At 42.3% G+C, this 13,939-nt stretch overlaps 1 long non-coding RNA gene across 1 annotated transcript; it reads left to right on the top strand.

Moving 5' to 3' along the window:
- Positions 1-567: 567 nt before the first annotated feature.
- LOC143303430 (uncharacterized) lies at positions 568-11,131 on the top strand. The gene is made up of 2 exons (XR_013059687.1): positions 568-6,067; positions 10,868-11,131. It is a non-coding gene; the product is annotated as an uncharacterized LOC143303430 (long non-coding RNA).
- Positions 11,132-13,939: the final 2,808 nt, after the last annotated feature.

Below are 13,939 nucleotides of genomic sequence, written 5' to 3'. Positions count from 1 at the left end.
GTACGCGTGCACTTTATCGCGTCTCGTTATAACGAATCTCACTGTAGATCGTTGCCTCGATGGAAAAATTAAAAAAAAAATTTTTATTCTATATTTTCGACTTCCTTTTTCGCGTAGAATCACCCCCTTTCCGCTTGTACCACCAATTACCAACCAATTACCTGTATATTTTTGATTTGTTCTTTTTTTCACGTAGGATCACCTTCTCGCCGATTGTACCGTCGATACCGGAACATCCTGTATGCCGTGCTAAAGCGATCCTCGTTCGCGACGCTTCGAATTTGCCCTCCTTTCGTATCGCACACATAATCGTTCCTGCTTTTCTCGACACTCCTTTTCACTCGTTTCATCCCGCGTAATATTCCTCTCGACTAGTTGCTCTTCGGTTCTCCGTCTCGCTCATTGTGCACGCTTATTCACCGCGATGCGCTGTTTCGCTCGTTCAATTACGCACTTCGTCGGAATGCCGAGGGAGAAACGAATTCCAAGAGTGGCAGCCTTGTCAAGGTGTTCCCCGCGCCACTCCTGCATGGAAAAAGTTTTCTACTACGTAAGTACGTGATTTCGATGATGCGTTGATAATGATCGAACAAAAGAGCTGCGTGCCGATTCCTTCGTTGCGCGTATACGTGCATAAACGATCTTGTAATATTTTTCGACTGTAACGTGTAGTTACGTAAGAGCGTTTGCACGGCGTCATTTTGATTATTGCTCGATGGAATGGAAAAGTCAGCCATTTGCCGTAAATCGAATGGCTTTTTCGCGGAAGGAACGGACATAAAGGCAGACAAATACATTATCGCGAATTATAAAAGAGATCGTAGAAAGGATTGTAGAATATGTGTTTACTGGGATTTTTTAATCCGAGGATTTGCGTCGGTGTAACGTCACGTAATTTTGAGAAGAATTTTCGCAGCCTGGATAAAACGCATGCTGATCGACGATGCGTGTGATGTACGCGTGCATACATGCGTATATGTATGCTCGTGTACCTCGATCCACATCTGCACGCGAGATTCTCTGGAGGGGTCTGTCACGCGTACAAATAGCTGACCTCGCTTCGTCGCCTCTATCAATGGTTGGACAGTGGACTGAATGACTTTTATGCCTCTCTTCCTCTTACTACGCCCTGTCGCGTGATAGCCTTCACTCCGTTTCTTCGAATCCTTTTTCCCACCACCGCTCTTTACAGTGGAAAAAACCTACCGCGACGTAATAACCGATGAAATTTCGAAAATTGCTTTTGTTCGCTAAACTTTCAACGGGGAAATATCGCGATATTTTCAAGGGAAATTGTATCTACTTCTTGTCACTATGTCGGGAATGACGTATACGGTAGGCGGAAAACTATAGCAGCGCGTTCCATTCTATATGGGAACGCGTTTGCTTTCGAACGTTGCGTTTCCCAACGGCGGATAAGTTAGAACACTGTTGGTAACGAAGATCGCGTCACTGGTGAAGCAACAGTGAGTACGAACGACCACCACCTATACCTTCGTTTAGTAAGACGACTTGGAAACCACCAGTCGATAACGTGATTGTCTACCGTGTCGGTACTGTATATTTTTGCGAAAGTCGATGGACGACACATTCAGGTATAAAAAATAACTCTGATACATTTTTTCTTCGACCTAGAGGGAGTTTCAATGCAATCGATAATAATCGAAAGATATAAGGAAATTCTGCTTATTCGTCTAATAAGCCGTTACTCAAACTTCTTGCACAAAGACCTTCAGCAATCAGTTACGTTGCGATATTGTGGCAAACCTTGCTCGTTAACTTTTACGACCGGCTGAACGAGAAGGAGCGTGTCTCGTGATCGCATCGCGTTAATTAGATAAAAGAAAAACGACGAAACGGTTCTCGGAAGGATTCGATAGGATACGCATAACCAGCAACGAATCTATACAGTGTTACGAATCGTTACGATATCTTACGTCGTATATCTTCGTCAATTTCGTATCTGTTAAACTCGTGACTTTATGCAAACAGAAGAGCAGAGAAATATCATCGGTCGTTGAGATCCTACAACACGAATTTCTCAGGGTCATCCTCGTCGTTGTTTGCCGTCTATACTTTCGCGATCGTCCAGGGCTCTTTTCCTTCGTCTTGTCCGGTTCCACGGAATCGTCATGGGGTCGCAGGGTCACGTCGTATCTTTATCAGGGCCTGGTGTAACCGTCAACGCGTTATCGACTTGCCGATAACGCACGTGCAAAATAGTATACGTCGATTGATCCTCACGTTCGGTTATTAGCGTGAGCTTGCGAAAAGAAAAGAAAGAAAAAATGAAAAAGAAAAAGAACTCGGCCGACTCTAGCTCCTGTATGGATTTACGATTTCTCCGTCATCGCGGCCTCGTTATTAATGAGCCGCGCTATCGCATTCCACGATAATGGAAATGTTGTGCGGTCTGAAAAATACAAGGCTTCTTTAATCAATGATGCTTAGCCTGGCTAAGAATCGGACAATTTTTTTGGTAGAACGTAGAAGGAAAACGTATTTGCAACCACGCACAATCTACTGATTCAGTTTGAGACGAAAATTTCGAAACATAACCTACAAATTTAAGATATTGTATCGGTGCATAAAATTTAATTAACTTAACGAAGAAGTTGCGAACCACAGATGGTACCACCGATCTTCAACGTGGAACAAAGATCGTCGAAAGATAGTAATACTAATCTTATTTGTTTTAGACATAACATAAGCGAGTCAACAGCTCTGTTCAGTCGTATTAATTCGTAATACCGCTGGAAACTCAAAGATCAAACAGAAAAGCTAGATTGCCAGCTGTTCTTCGAATATCGACGTATTTCGTAGAAAGTTTGTTCGTTATTAGGACGTAGCCATGATTATTAGACTGCGAATTTTCAAGTAACATAGAAAAATGTATAAAATATTCAAACTATAATACTTACCTACTCGTTTAATCGTAGAAATTCGTAGAAATATTAATTTGCACGAATATCCGAGGTCTCGTAATGATTTTTTCGGTGATAACCTCGTTGAAAATTAGGTTTCACTCACTGCTAACAACTCACTGCAGGACACAGCACAGGAGAATCGTCGTTCGTTAAAATTGTCGATTCTGTTTCCTTGCAAACAGGTAGTCGACGACGGCAATCATCGTTCAACGCACATAAAACTACTGTAAAAGACGAAACTGGTTTTCACAATGATTTGACAGATAGATTTGATTCTGAGATCATTGTGAAAGCTGATTTTGTTTGGAAGTCGCTGAAATACATCGCAGGAGAGACACAACGAGGATGGGACAGGAAACGCGCGTTCCTCTCAGATCTTGGAAACGATCGAATCACGGAGATCGCGTGCCTTCTTCATTCACCGTCTCAGGGTGTAATTGTTGACGGATAAATAAATTGTACGCACAAAGGAGCCTCTGTCTCGCGAGCATTGCACGTCGCAGCACGCGCTTCACGGCGCGCGCCTCGAAATTTATGATTCATCGAGGAGAAAACGACTACAAGAGGAGAGGAAAAGATGGACGACTATAAAGGAAAGAATTGCTCGATCTTTCCAATCGATATCGCCATGTTCGTGGAAACTGCAATGATCACACAACGATATCTGGTACGGTCGTTGGAAAAATATGGCGAAAACGAGGACTGAAAATGATTGGTTTAGACTAGATAAATCCCTAGGATGTCACCAGATCGACCTAATATCGTCGATCATCTGTGACATAACCACCAAATGTGGCATAACGCAAACAGGTCGAGTTAAATACCTAGGACTCCACCTAGACACACAACTTACATGAAAACGATATACTAAAACAATTATAGGCAAAATACGGATAAAAAGGAGACAGATGTACTGGCTAACTAGTCGAAACTCTAAACTCGGCATAGAAAATAAACTAAAAATCTAGAAAACGATGATAAAACCAATTTCGACGTACGGAATAGCATTTTGGAAGACAGCGGCAATGAGTCACGTAAATAAACCAGTGTCGCGACAATCGAAGATACTGAGAACAATAGTCAACGCCCTATGGTATGTCGGAAACGAGGATATACGCAAAGAATTGAAAATACCAACGGTCAAGGAAGAAATCGGCAGGTAGGCAGAAAAATACAAGCAAAGAACGACGACGCGTCCAAACCAGCTGGCTGCTGAAGCGAGCAAAACTTCGATAGGAAGGAGACTAAAAAGAAAACGCCCCACTGACCTCGCCGAAGAAAATCTGTGATACGTACATAAAGATTTACATAAAGATATCTTCAATGTATACGCTGTACATCTATTTTTAGTGGATTTTCGTGACTGATTGTATATGTTTGAATCGGCGAGTTAATATTTCCGATCCGCTGTATCTTCCCATCGAGGCAAATTTCATCTGGTAAGAGCATCGATGTTATTCGAGAGAATATCGAAGACGAAGAAAAATCGGACGAGCGTGGTCTGTTTTCGTGGTTTTCTCGAGGAAACAAGCGGATGCAGGCTGCTGGGCCGTCAATCGAGTATCTGGAGCACGAACAAGCAACGTGGTTTTTTGTCGGAATTTCCGGTAGTGATTTATCAAACGGGAAGATGGTATCGAACGAAGAAGCAACGGCAAGAAACGACTTCTCGCGGAGAGGCCGAAGAAACTAGAGAAGCGGAAGCGAAGAAAGAAGGGAAGGCAGAAGAAACGAAAGAAGATGGCTCGCGAGTGCTGCAGCAGCAGGCTATCCCGCGCGAACTCGGAACGCGTCGTGCTATGCGGCCGGCTATGTATGCATGCTCGAGCGCTATCAAGTGTCAAACGAACCGAACTTAAGAAAAACCAAACGTTCGAGCTGCAGCCGTGGAATTTTGAGAGAACGCAGCCAGACGAGAGCGAGAAAGAGAGAAGAGAAACTCTAGATTCTAGAGATGGTATCCGTCCTAACAGTCATCTACACCGTCATGACTCTTAGACGATGGGTTGCTTTCGACCCTCTTAGCGCATCATATTCCTGACAGCTCGGGGAAAGGACGACGAGAGTGTTCTCCAGCTCGATCACCGGAATCTAACCCCTTTTCTTCTCGACTTTGTCCCTACAGATCGAGTTTACCACCAGGTGACCACGTGGTAATACACGGTGGCTATGAAAATTATTTCCACGTACCTTGCTCTTTCAACGAGGCGTTTTCTCGTCGGGCTTCGTCTTTCATTTTCACGGTATCGGCATTTTTCTAGTCGCATGAGAATACTATCAAATCGCACGAAACTCGATATGCTTGCTCTTAAATGGTATCGATACAAATACCGTTTCACACCGTACACCGTGGGCCTGAATTCGCGATACAAACGAAGTAGTAGACTCCCGTCTAGTTGGAACTCGACCGATCATACTTGACGAATTTTCAAATTCAGTCTTCTCAAGACTAAAGCTTCAAAAAGTATCTTGTTATTCTTTCTTTTTTGTTTTATTCGAAGCCAAAGAATCTGCTCGTTCGATTTCGTTTATATCTCGAATTTAGGCCCACGGTGTAGCTTCTTGAAGAAGCCTGTATCGAAGCCAATAGAGAAATCGTTCTCTCACCGTCTGGCATTTCTTTCAGGTTCGTCATGATCATCGGTGCAATAAAACAACCGTGCACACGCATCCACGTGTCCTTGGACGTGGAACGATATTCGATGCAGTCATAGAGTGGCCAACCTAACTCCATTTTGTTAAGGATCTACGAGAAGGAGCGAGTTTCACTACTTTTTCTTTATTTCTTCTCAGCGACTTGAGCGGTGGCTCGTAAAAGAAATCCTTGGCAAATTGGGCCACGAGACGGGACACGGTCGTTCTCGTGTTTCGAGTCGATAAACTTGTGGCCGGCGTGCTTCGACGGCCACGAAATCACGCGAGATTTATTCTCCTTCCTCCTTTCTCTCTCGGTCCGGTCTGACGTTATTTTGACAGGACCGCGAGAAAATTTATCGAGGAGAGCGTAAAGGCGGTGGCAGCTACGCGGGCCCGACAATGTTTTGAGCTATTAGACGAAACAAGTCACTGGTCTTTTACGAGCAGTTGCGGTGACCCACAGCGCCACGTTCGACCACCATCTTCGATCGTAAATCCAATTGGTGAGTAATTCGATATTAAACGATAAATATCAACGAAGCTTTGTAGATCTGCCATACTCGACATTGGCGATCTACTCGCTAGAATTTAAACACTCGTAACTATCGATTATTTTTATTAAATCGAATCGCTTTTTTAAATAAATTATAAGGAACTCGAATAGAGATAAATCGTCTACGTAATAGCGACAGAGGTTTCATTTTAACAGAACGATAGAATTTGGTAGAAAACGTAACTGTGGAATTTTACTCGCAAGGATGTGTTTCCTTGAGAAACAAACGCGAAGAGAAGAAAACTGAGGAAAAAAGAAACAAATAAATCGAGAGAGCGGAAATAACTATTTAAAATCGACCACTCGTTTAATCGAGGTCTGGTTGTTATCGGCTCCAAACGTATCGACGCAACCAAGAGCTAGAATTTTACGAGCGAGAACGTTGAACGATGTCGTAAAAACGTCGACCCGCGATTTTCTGGAAAACTCGTAAATCCTTGCACCCACTTGTAACATTCTCCAGAGATTTCCACAATCTCGAGGGTTGATATTCCGAAATCAAATTTCATTTTCTCTCGCGTCGAAATGAAAAGTGTTTCAGGACTTTTGATTCTTCAGCAACGAACTCGCGATTCGAAATGAACGTGGTACGCATCTTACTCGACACGACGGATCAGATCCGCAGGCTAAAAAGACATTTTACCCTTTAGATTTAAACATTAGATTCAACTAGAATCAAACATAAACACTTATTATCCAAGTTACAGTACCACGCCAAGATAATTTACTTATAATTCTCAATGAGAATCGATTATAAAATTCTCCCAAATAATAAAAAAAAAGAAAACATGGTACACATAGTCAAACTATGGTACAATTCGTACAATTAATCGATAAAATAAAATTTCATAATAACTAATAGAAAAAAAGGGGGCCGTAATAATCCGCTTTGTTATCAGATCTCGCTTTTGACAGAATGGAAGAAGATGGAAAGTTTTCAGCGGTCCTTGTTGAAAATTGTGGATCTTTGAAGCCGAAATAACGTTATAGGACCGCTAAATTTATACTGAGGATTATTATTGAAATAACGATATATTTATTTCATGGACGATTCCTTATATATTCATCGATACACATTTGCACGCGTCTCGGCACTTTCTTTCTCACCCGACTGTTAACCGACTGAACAGTTTACATTCCTTTGTTTTCGAGACGCTGTGGACACACATACTTCCACACACTGATATCCACATACAAGTATCTCTACTACGCATTTAACCCAGTCCAACACAGAAAATTATACATATTTCAACAGACCTAATTCGATGACCAGCGAACAGGGATCGTAAAGGGCGTTGAGTGGAGGCAACGAGAGGAAGAAGGATCGAAGGGTAGCGCACGTGCGTAACGCGCGACACATCTCGATCCTCGGCTCTATCTCGTTCTTTCGTGGCGCGGATGTGCGCACCATCGCACACGCGATTCGCTCAACTTGCCGAAGAAGGCCTTTTCTCGTCCGGCCGCTGTTCCAGTATGTACGTTGGCCGGCGTCGTTGGTCTCGCGAGGCCGCGAGGCACGAGCAACGGGCCGAGCTTTTATCACAGCCGAATCGCCGCTAGCCACATGTGTACCGAGCAAAAACTTCCTCCTACGGTTCTTCTTCTTCTTCGTCTTCTTCTTCTTCTTCAACGTCCCTTCCTTTTCGTCTTTCTTTCCGCTCGTCGTCGATTCCTCTTCGATCCAGTCGCGCGCGGGTGGTCAGTTCAATACACGCGCATTCCTATTTACAAGTATTAGGCCACTTAAAGGAAATAAGGTACCTGAATATCATTAGGAAACCAGTGAAGTATCGAAGAATTATTACGGAACTTTGTATCGAGATTATCAAATCTTAGGTAAATAAAGGACCCGTGTATTCGATGTTGCAAGAATTTTGTTTAACGTAATATCGCGACAAGGAGATTTAATTTCTTCGATGTACCGCTCAATTTCCAATTGCATTTATTTAAAACGTATTAGACATGGTTCCACTAAGTATCTCGTGTAACTTCTTTTTTTTTTATTATTATTTAATTTGTACTTTACTATTTGTCCAGCTGGACATTCGGTGAATTTTTCTAGCTTAATTGCTAAATAACACGTGGATGGCTACCTTCGGTGGGATACCATCTCTTGTAACTTCTGTATACATTTTCAGATACAAATATAAAACTTTACCGATAGAATCATGACGTCGAGTTTCGAAATAGCGTTAATGAAATGTTAAGATGTTTTCTACGACACGTATGATACGTTCGTAATGTAATGGCCCGCCAAAACTCATTAGTTACCCAACTACTCGACACGACGGATCAGATCGGCAGACTAAAAAGACATTATCCTTTAGATTTAAACATTAGATTCAACATAGAATCAAACATATTATAAACAAGTTATAGTACCGCGCCAGAATAATTTACTTATAATTCTCAATGAGAATTGATCGTAAAATTCCACCAAGTAAAATAAAAAAAAAAGAATGTACTGGAATACTTTCGTGAGTCTCCGATTTTTGCAAAAATCATGCTGTAACGGTAATCGTAACCAAGCATGTCGATTTCTCAGTTGGAACGATGAGAAAGCAATTGAGCGACGGAAAAACAGCGCGTGGCCTAATTTTTCACTTTCGTTCTTCCGATATCTTGGTCGATGGTGCACGTACCTTGGGATGTTGCAACCGATGTTGCATCGAACGATGGATCCCAAGTTATAAATTACAATAATAGCCGAGGACATTGCAATCGGAGTGGCAATTAGTCTCAGTCGGCGCTGGGTTTATCGCGTTGCACGGCTATCGTGGCGAACTTTTTATTGTAATTTGCAATAGAAAACTGCGGAGCCCTACTCGTCGTTTCTATCGTACGATACACCAAACACATGGCTTTTCACTTTTTCCAAAAAAAAAAAACTTGTCCGCGATCTAACAGTTGGCATAAAATTTATGTTCGGTTCGATAAAAGAGCACGACGCTCGTGTCGAATTGCGAATCGCAAAGTTTTTAAAATGATAAATATCGAGATCGTTCCGTGCATGTAACAACGGATTGTTTCGAGTTTGTCGAGCACGTACCATTCTCGAGTGGATCTCGTACTTGAGATACGCCTCGGAAACCATCGAAACTCTCGTCTTTTCTTTCCTTCGCCCTCGTCCACGATCGCTTTCTCTCTTCTCCTCTTTGGACGTTTAGACGTCGATCCTTCGTTGCCACATGTGTACGTACTAGAAAGAGTTCGAGGGGGAAAAAAACAAAATTCGAGCGTGAACTCGAAAAAGGAAAAAAAACGAGTAAATTGCAGCGGATCGAAAAGAAATTGCTGTCGTGACGACGTTACCCTCGTGTCGATTGACCCTTTACAGTTTCACATCGACCTACTTTTACCTTTAAGCGTGTAATTCGGACGAGAAAAATGCAATCCCACAGAAATATACGAGAGACGAGAGTAACGATGATCGTATTGTCGGTTATGAGAATTTCCAATCTTTCTATTCAACCGATATTTTTCTTCTTCGATCTTTATACAGAAAAATAGAAGCTCTCTGTCTTACGTAACCATAATACGATTACCAACGTGCCATGCGCCTGTCGCGGACAGCGGACGAGAAAAAAGTCTCTCGTCTCGCACAGAGCCTAAGCATTCAACGCTTAGCGAATCGACGTGCGCGCAGAAACAAGTGCAAAGATAAAAGCAAAAGCGAAAAGGAAATACGAACGAAAGGAGGTTGGTTAAAGAAAATGAATGCCTTGGAAACGAAGAAACGTACCGACGACGTATAATAAGGAGGAGGAGTAGGAGGAGGGGGAGGAGGAGGAGGACGAAGGGTCTCTGAACGGTATCTACGATCGGCGTTGGACGAGAGGACTAACGTCGGCGCGTAAATTCAACGCGAAAAACGTACAAACAGACAAGGATTCTTTCCAAGAAGCTAGCGGCTGTCTCGTATCTCGAATCACTCTCTGCCAAATGCCAATTATCACGAGCCGCTGCTAGCAATTAACAGGCAAAGGCAAGCGAGCAAGAGCATCGGCAAACTGTTTATTCCGTCTCGGTTTCGTCGGAAAGGAAAGCAGTCGCGACGTGGATTGGAACCGTTCCATCGTATTTTTCTTAACGCCTAACGTACGTATCTCGGACACGCAACTCGAATAGTGGCGATCTCGCGAATGCTTGCACTGCCGTACCGATCCGTCGATACGATCGTGTATTCAAGATGAATCGGTAACGATGCTACGATAAGTAACTAGGCGATTCTGCGCGTAAATACACAGGGACATCCTGTACATCGTGTGTACCAAGCGCATCGTTGTTCAAGAGTACACATGTGGATTGCTGCTTGATACTTTGATAGAACGTTGTTTCGTTAGAGAACTGGAAATAAGAAAACCTAGGACGATCTTTTTTATCGCCAATTGCAAGCGCCATTGTAGAACGGTATATCGGTCGATAAAATAGATCTTTAGAAACTAATACGCCATCATCGGAGAATTCGCTCGCAAACCGCGTTCGAGATTTTCATGAGAATCGAGTTAGAAATTAGCTGGAACAGGACGTAGTTAGTTAAGAGTACACGAGGGACAATTCTCACGCTGTTACGAATCGACGAACCTCTGAATCAGACTGGAATAAATTGCAATATTTTCACAGTAGCATCCACAACAGAGATTCAATTATTTCAACTAATTATTCGTTATTCTTCTCACGTTACCTAACGATATTAACGCATTTTTTATGTTATTCCTGTTATGTAATTGGATCTTCTTTCTGTTAACAGGTAAAATAGGGAAAATACAGAAGTCGAGTTCGTGTATGTATGGGCAGCAAAGACAACTGGATGATAGAAGTTGCTTCGAGTATCCGAAACGCAATTTCTATTTTCAATGTTACTTATTTTGTATTCGTATGTAATTATGACTTTATATAAGGTATTCATTCAATTAAGTAATTATGCGATAAGTGGCATACGTTATATCGCGTCACATTACGTTATAAAATTGAAACCATTACCTTATATAAATAAACAAAAAGTGTTGAAAAATTCATCTTCTTTTTTTACCTTCGACTCTGTCCCCTCCGATCGTTCTTCCTCGTCATTCTTACCAACCAAAGAAAGCAAATTTCGAGAAATCGTGCAACGTGTCGGTGACACGTTTGTTTACATTCCGGATGTAAACAAACAAGTGTTTGTAAACAAGGCGGAAGATTCTGTATACAAACATTGAAAACGTAAACAAACAAATCGCTGTTTGTAAACAAGGCGAAGAGTTCTGTATACAAACATCGAAAACGTAAACAAACAAACCAGTGTTTGTAAACAAGGCGGAAAATTCTGTATACAGACATTGAAAATGTAAATAAACAAACCCGGGATGTAAATAAACGATACGGAACCAAAACAAACGTAGATAAATAAAACGTGTAAACGTTCGAAAATTCTCAGAATTTGACGTCATTTTGGCGGTTGCTAGAAAATGACGTCATGTCCAAGAATCGTAAAAATTCTGGTAGTCACGGCAACTGATTTTCGATCCGTTTTCCGGACTCGAACAAGTCGAATCACGAACGGGGACATTTTTCGAGCGTCTGGTTTCGAAACTTTTTACTACGGTTCTTCTGCGATATTACTCGTCCAAGGATTTCGATTGGTCGTTCCAGGAGCGTTACTGGTGGCGAAATAATTAAACACTCGATTAACTTTAACTTCGATCTTTTCTGTATTTTTCTCCTTTTTTTTTTTTAATGTTTCGATAATATACGGTACAACGTTCACGACATCTCGTTTCTTCGTCTTACGATTAAACGGAAGAATCGACAACGCAATATTTTTTACATATTTGCAATATTCTCACAAACTGATCGCTACGCGTTACGTTTGCTCGTGTAGAAACTCTGATTTATCTTAATTCGAAGTTACGATGCCAGCGACATACCTTATGACTCGCATCCGTACAGTATTTACTTAAAAATCTGTAATACGCGTGAATTATTTCCTGGAAGTCTTTTATCCCCTTCTTATCGTATATAGGCAGCTGCTAATTAACGCTACGACGATCCTCAGCTTCTTATTCGGTTCGATTTTTTCGAATTATTAATCGGACCTTATATCCAATAACCGCGGCAATTCCGGGAAACGATGCCATCCACTTTCGACAAATTCTCCCAGACACACAACGTACTTAATCGCCACGATGATTATTCGTCTTCTCGGTTTTTTTTAATATAACGGACTGTTGTATCGAAGTTGCTGCGTCTTCTTTCCGCTCGAACAACTAGGATCGCCTGTTCCGCGATGCCTACACAGATCGTTAAATCGTGCGTCAATTTTGGCCGAACGTGTACTTACTTACGTATTTTAATGGCGCACGCAACACACACGCATCGCTCGTCCGAACGAAAACGTCGAGTAACCAACGAACGTATTTTTGCTCGTGCATTTAAAAGATTAAACGGAATAAAGCAAGCTGAGAGCCTGATTAAGAAGATGCAACAGCTCGCAAATTAATCCCCTCGATTCGTTCGTTATAAATAAAAGATTAGTCGATTCGTCGACCTCGAAATGCTATCGTCGCCTAGCGGTGAAAAGGTGGCGACTAATCGCTGCTGCTGTCTCTGTCGCACACTATCGCGTTCCTCCTCTAACACGAACGCATACGTCTGATCTCGTCGCGCAATATCGCGCTCCTCGTCTGTGGTAGTCGAAGTACTGCCATCTATCGGATCCGGCTGAAACTGCAGAAAAGTAACAGGAATATAGAACGTGAGAGGAGAAATCTCAACTCCTGTTAGACAAGCAAAGCTACATTGTGCGACAAGGACGGACACACGTGACGTCACAGACAAAGACAGCCGTATTGTGCGACAAGGACAGACGTACTTCTCCCTCTAATTTCACGATTATTCGTTAATTACGCTTTTCTCTGGTAAAATTCATCGACTTTCAGGATCGTACGACGAAGGTAGAACCTGTGGCAAGATTCGCGCACCAATTTCCACAGAAATTTCCCTTTAATTAATTAGTTATCGACCATTATCGTAGCTAGTGTCGCGGCTACCGCGGTACGAGTATGCGATTTTTCATAAATATCAACTTTTTGCGCGATCATTTCGCTCTCTAAGGAATTGTAGAAGCTTCCTCGGATCCTGTACCAAATTCTTCGTGCATAAAAGTTCGTAAATTAATTACGCGTAGCGTAAATTATGCGAAAATTCGTGGCGCCGCTCTCGTGCAACGACGCAGCGACGTGCAATAATCCTCGATAATTAATTAATTGAGCAAAAATTTCGCTCCAAAACTGCGTGCGAATATTCCACGGAGTCTGGACTTTGTTCCACGATTCCAAACGTGAGCGAATTTTTCCCAGAAATAGAATAATCAACGAATATCCGATAGATCGGAGAGAGAAATATATCTGTCCTTGTCGCGCAGTATAGCGCTCCTTGTCTAGCAGAAGCGAGAACCCCCTCGCGCGTTCTACGTTCCTGTTACTTTTTCGTGATTCTAACCGAATCCGATAGATGGCAGCATCTTCATCATCGCAGACAAGGAACGCAAGAGTGTGCGACAAGAACAGACGTGCGTACTCGTCGCAGACAAAGAGGGCGATAGTGTGCGACGAAGACAGACAGAGAAACTAGTTCCACCTTTTCACCGTTGTGTGGTGATAGTGTTTCGGTGTCCACAAATCGGACGAACTGTTACTCGGTGAACGGAATGGTAAAATTAAGGGCATCGAGTTATGAACTTTTGCTACTACGTCGTCCTAATTAGACCCCCAAAATCAGATTATTAGATCCTCAAAGTTAGACCTACAGACGCACGTGTATAACAACGTGCAAACTGATTTAC

This window comes from Bombus vancouverensis, chromosome 12, assembly GCF_051014615.1.
Source record: "Bombus vancouverensis nearcticus chromosome 12, iyBomVanc1_principal, whole genome shotgun sequence".
Lineage (NCBI taxonomy): Eukaryota > Metazoa > Arthropoda > Insecta > Hymenoptera > Apidae > Bombus > Bombus vancouverensis.
This window is presented reverse-complemented; position numbering and strand designations above follow the sequence as displayed.